This window comes from Corylus avellana, chromosome ca9, assembly GCF_901000735.1.
Source record: "Corylus avellana chromosome ca9, CavTom2PMs-1.0".
Lineage (NCBI taxonomy): Eukaryota > Viridiplantae > Streptophyta > Magnoliopsida > Fagales > Betulaceae > Corylus > Corylus avellana.
This window is the reverse complement of record NC_081549.1, coordinates 15856545-15863193: the sequence shown is the minus strand read 5'-3', so window position 1 is coordinate 15863193 and position 6649 is coordinate 15856545.

Genomic DNA, 6649 nt, shown 5'->3' with positions numbered 1-6649 from the left:
ATTCATTCATAAAAAAAGAAAAAAGAAAAAAAAAAGGTGCTTTGTGAGTACTTTTCTAATTCAATTTATTAAATTGATATTTGTTCTTAAAACATATAATTCTCATACATAATTTAAAATACTGAGAATCAAATGCTCTAAAAATAAATCTTTTAATCCCATTAAAATACATATGAAACATTTAATAATAAACTAAAGCGTTGTATGTTTTGACGTAAACAAAATCATTTTTCAGTGCTTGACTCATACGGAAAGTGAGCAATGGTGAAAATTTGCGGGTGACTTCCAGAGCCCTGCTAGAAGATATCTAGCCACCACAAGAAGAGATTGAAAAGAAGGATATCCAGCACGGAGAGTTGAAGTACATGCAAGTGCAAGGCCAATTCTCTAACAACCGTACGTATTCCTTCTCACGACATTATCCATAAATATAATCAAAGTCTTCCACATTATCCATAATCATTTGCTAGACTTAGTCCCTAGTGCTGGATCTTTTTTCTTCCCCTTCCTGTTGTTGTTGGTTGTAGGAAAATGCACAGTAACCAAAAAAAGATTGCCATTGAATAATATATTCAATTTCCTGTAGGGAAAGAGAAATGACATATACTTCATTCCCATTTTATTGGGTTGATGTCGCTCATTAAATTTTTTTTTTTAAATCATAATGCCAAACACGGCATACGTCTTATGTTTTGTGATATCTTTTAAAAACACAAATAATTTTTGCGAAATCGCAATTTCAAACGCACCTTAAGTTAACTTTGCAGGGTCTTGTTGCCATTGAATCAACAATTTTTTTTTTCTAAAAAAAAAAAAAAAAAAAAAAAAAATCAGTAGTATTAGACCTTGCAATGTTAATTTTGTGTGATCTTTGAGTAGTATGTAACAGTTTACTCTTTTTTTTTTTTTTTTTTTTTTTTTTTTTAAACAAGGTTGATCTAAGAACTGATAAACACTCTCATATCAATCCAATGAGATAGAGATGTAGTATATAACATTACTCCTAGTGTAATGGTTCTCTCATTATTAGCTTCTGATTAGAAAGTGAAAATAGACATGTAACATATCCCACAAAAGTGCTAGCAGAGCATCACATGGTATTATTAGGTTATTCTGGTATTATTTATAACCCAAAAAATGCACTAGCTATTCACTATTACTCTAAAAAAATTAGTCACTCATGAGCACTACTCATCCGATGTATGAATAACTTTTTGGGGTGTCGAAAGAGAAATATTCAAAGAATTCTAAAGGGAGATGATTTTCAATGAGAAATGTTATATACTATATTTTTATTCCAAAATATTTACATAGCAATCCCATCCAATCTTTGAATTTTTATTTTTATTTTTAACAAAGATTGATCGAGGAGTTAATTAGAATTATCCAATCAGGTTCATTTATTAATTTGTCTATGATAAATTAAAGTTGATGAGACTTTTAATCTTACCATTTGATCAAAATTCAATAATAATCTATATACCATAAATATAATCTATATATCACAAATATAATGATAATTTTAAAAATCACATCAATTTTTGATACCCATAAGACGTCTATATGTGGACAAAAGGCTAGGAAACCAAGTTAACAACAAAATTGTCTTTACCATATATATATAACAAGCTAGTTAACTTGTTCTATTTCGCATTTTTTATATTTACGATATTAATTAGTTGCATAAAATTATTTACTAGAAATAGTACAATGTACTTTGAATTTCATGCTCCGAAATGATTGGTTAAGACAAATAATATCCTTATTCATCCAGAAAAAATAATGTTTTATTTTTCCAAAAAACAATTATGGTAATTCAAGCGTGTTTGGTAAAGAGTTTTGTTGTGAATTTTTTGTTTGAATAGTCATCTTCATATATATGTCATTGCTCACAACTATTAGAATATAAATTAAATTATTAAGTTTATCTATTTTTATTAACTTAAGCTTTTATAATAATTGGTGATCCAATATGTTGTTCTAAGTTCAAACTATATATTCGTCGTTCACATTTATTTTTAATTAAATATTTTTTATGTTAAGTCTCACTCATTAAAGGAGAATTTAAATTTGCAAGCAAAAGAAAGTGTTAAAAATAATTAAATCAATTGCTTAAACTTATAAAATAAGTAATTAATTAAGAGCAACCAACTTATGGTTTAGGTAATAAAATCTTCTCTTAAGTTCAATGGTGATGCTCTGAGTCATGCTTAAGGATGTATGTACTTTTCTCGAATAACACGTTTGTATTTGTAGAAGAACTAGGAGATTATAATTTTGTGGTGTATTTTGATGTGACGTCTCTCCACTGTATAAAATTCTGGGCCATAAATATTTGATTTTGGGGATAAAAGTCTATAAAATATTACTTTTTGTTTAAAATTTTTTAAAAAAAAGAAAAAGAAAAAGAAAAAGAAAAATTCCAATGTGTTTAAACAATAAAGTCTGGCATTCTTTTACCAAATGATGTGTCCTTGCACTTAATCTGATAACATAGAATTTGATGTTTGAAGTATAGCTTGATTTTAGACCCTGTTTTCGCTTTATATTTAATGAATATATAAATCTAAAATTTTCACCCATGAATACGAATACATTTCTCCTTTTTTTTCTTAGGGTCAATTATGCCGGAAATGGGGTGAAAATGTTGGGGAAAACAATCTCCCCATGCAACCATGGTTGTATTTTTATTTTTATTTTTGTGAGTCGAAATATGTTTTCCAAACTCTAACAATAATTTTCTTTTCTACATATACCGTAGGCAACAAGAGAAAGCGAGGTGTTACTTGCATGGCATACATATTGAAATTACAAGAGGATGAACAAATTATCCTTGAATTTAATGAATTGAGTCAGTCAATTGGTGATCAGGGTGGGAAATTCAATGGTTTCGCATGCACTCTTGTTAGGGATAAGAACATTACGCCTATAAATTTTGTGAATTGGAGGAAAGTTCTTAGAAGACACAAGGAGGACGCATGTAACGTATTACAAGTACTAAACTTTTGTTTTATGTTAACATCTTCTATATATTTTGTAATTACTTTTAAAATTGCAACAATAACATCGATGTTTTAAGTTGATTGTAGAAAAAGTTCTTGATACGAGAACACCAAGTTGCAAAAATTAAAAAGTGGTTAGAGCAAAACATGGCAAAGCAATTACGGGGTTACCAAACTAAATTGAAGATAACTTACTTCAGCAATTCTTTAACTGCCATGGAAGTAGTGGCGATGGCTGATCAAACCAAAATTTACCTCATCAACCAATATGGTGGGTTAGCCCTCGCAGCTATTTCCGATGCAGTTAAAGAATTGCTAAAGTAAGTACTCTCCAATTCAGTCTTGTAGCCCCGTAATTGCTTTCCCATGTTTTGCAATACCAACTTTTTGATTTCCGTAGCTTGGTGTTATGGTATCAAGAACTTTTTCTACAATCAAATTAAAACATCAACAACGATGTTATTGTTGCAATTTTAAAAATAATTACAAAATATATAAAAGAAGTTAACGTAAACGTAAGTTTAGTACTTGTAGAATGTTCCACATGTTCTCCTTGCGTCTCCCAGGAACTTTCCTCAAATTCACAAAATCTATAGAAATAATGTTCTTATCCTTAACAAGTGTGCAAGCGAAACGATTGAACTTCCCACCCTGATCGCCAATTGGCTGACTCAATTCATTAAATTCAAGAATTACTTGTTCATCCTCCTATAAATTTCATATGTCTGCCATGCGGGTAACACCCAACTTTCTCTTGTTGCCTGCAGTATATGTAGAAAAGAAAATTAATGTTAGAATATGAAAAATATATTTTGACTTATAAAAATAGAATGCAACCATATGTTACCCCTACTGACAGTGTCTACCTCCTGCGGGTGCAGTTTGTATACTCAGAATCCTCATTAGGGAGAAAACGCCCTAAATCATCGTTGCTCGTAGGTCCTTAGAGTGAAGGTCATCGCCTATGGAATCAGGCTATGTAAGGGCCTCAACAAGTTAGGAAGATCGGGTAGTCCTCAATCGCTTGTTCGGGGCCATTGTACCCATAAAATTAAGAGAAATGATAGAATTCATTTTATTTTTAACCGTCTTCATAATGAATAGATGAATGCACCACTGAATTTGTAAAATGAGATAGGAAAAATATTGACGTGAATCATTCCTCTAAAATTAATTCAACATCATATCAGACTAATAACACCAAAGTGCGCAATAAACACATAAAATCATTAGCAATCACATGAACACTTCCATCCTCACTCTTACATGGACAAATTAACATTTCAAAAGACAATACATAACGACAACTACATAGAGTCATGCCGATTGAATATGAGTATGTTATACGCATATTTACTTTTCATGTAATTGGGTAAATGCTTTAATAATTCATTAATGAGAGGGCTTACTATATGGACTTGATTTTATGATCAATGTGTATACATGTTTATATAGGTCTTAGATTCAATGGTTGTTGGTGACTACATGTGCATCATTAGTAGCGCGGGTCACCCGAGGTCGGACTCAATCGGACTGCTAGTGTTATGGCTGGTAGCAATATTCAGGGCAATAGTATTGTATTATAGGCCTGATGGGACAATGCCAACCCTACTGAGAATGAGTAATATCACAAATAGACTATATAAGACAGTTATGACCTAAATACAACACTAGTTTTCCTGCATTAAAACATATGGGTGATTGTTGTTGGGGTTACACCTATACTTATCAAACTATACTTTTAGGCCCTGTTTGGTTTGCGGAATAGATCATTGGAATGGACTAGCTAATCCTAGGTATAGCTATTCCTTTGTTTGGTAATACATTATTCCTAGGAATAGTTTATTCTCATGGGACTACTAATCCCATACACACAGGATTAACTAACCCACTAAAAAATGAGTGGCTTAGCTAATCCTTAAGGAATGTAATACATTTTTCAAAAATAACTATATAATTTTTTTTTAAAACTTAAAAAAAAATAAAAAAAATACGAAAAATAGAGTGCCTTGACCACCCATTGGGGTGATCGGCCACCCACAGAAGAGGCTGGGAGTGGTCGTACCATCCCCAGAAGCCTCAGAGGACCACCCCCGAGCCATCTGGGGTAGCTACGGCCACCCCATATGTGCTTCAAGGTTGGCCGCGGCCACCCCCGACCGCTTCTGTGGGTGGCCGACCACCCCAATGGGTGGTCAACCACCCATTTTATTTTAGATTTTTTTTTAAAAAAAATGAGTTTGAAAAAAAAAATTAGAGTCTTTTTGGTAATTTTGATTCAATTTCAATTTTTGCATGTGTGTTGCTGCCAAACAAAGGAATATGAATATTTATTCTATTTCACACTCTTCTATTTCTAGTAGTAACTATTCATTTTCCAATGAACTAGACATTCTGCGAACCAAACGAGGCTTTATGGTATATTGACAGAGACAACACCTAATATGATTGCGAAAACACATGTTTACTTCTACTTTTATAATGGGAGCTTATTTCATACTCAACTGTTACTAAGTCTTATACTTACGCTGTATTTGCGGCCTGTCAGGTTTTCTATTTTAAGATGATTATCTAGGATGAAGAAGCTAGGAGATTGTTTCACAGTACCAAGTTTGATTAGAATGACTATTTTGGTTAGAAGGTCCAAGTCTATGATTGATGACAATACTTTGCATACTTTATGGTTTTTAGATGTCTCATATCTCTCATTTTCACCTTCCGCTTATATTTACTCTGAATTGTTAACAGATGATTCCCTTAGTCAGTTACTAGTTAACTGTAGTGGAGAAATTGTTAGTAACCCTACCAAAATGGTTTAGTCCAATATAGCATCTAAATGTATTGGGGCGACATCTCTATCTTGCCAAAGATGGTTATCATGAAGCTTGAGCAAAACTTTAATCGTTTTATGTGGTAAGGATCTGATCTGAATAGAGCTTATGCTAAAGTCTTTTGGAAACTATTTGTCATCCTAAAAGAGAAGGAGGCTTAGGTTTGAAGTGGATTGAAGATTGAAATAAAACATCAATTCTGAGACATGTTTGGGACATTTTTGCCAATGCTAGTTCACTTTGGGTAGCTTGGGTGAAAACCTATCTACTTAGAGGAAGAAGCTTATGGTTAGTCAACACCCCTCAGGAATGCTCGTGGTGTTGGAGAAAAATTCTAAAGTTAAGAGATTTGGCTAGGGATTTCCTCCAATTCAAAGTTGGGAATGGTCAAGATATTCATATTTGGCTTGATCATTGATATCCTGAAGGAATTATTTATAACAAATATGGCTTGAGAGTCGTTTATGATGGTGGAAGCAGATTGGATAGTAAGCTTTCAACAGTTTTGAATAGGGGTAACTAGCGCTAGAATCCAGCACATTCCGATGAACTGGTATCTATTTAGAGTAACCTTTACTCAGTGCAAGTAGGAGTACATGATGAGCCAATGTGGGTTGCATCTAAGAAGGATTCATTAAGGAGAATCATAGCATTAGTAGCTCATTTGGATATAGAGTTACATCAAATTGATGTGAAAAGAACCTTTCTAAATGGTGATCTTGAAGATGAGGCTTGCATGAAACAACCTAAAGGTTTTGATGATAACACTCAGAAAGCTTACAAACTAAAGAAATCTATTTATGGGCTAAAACAAGC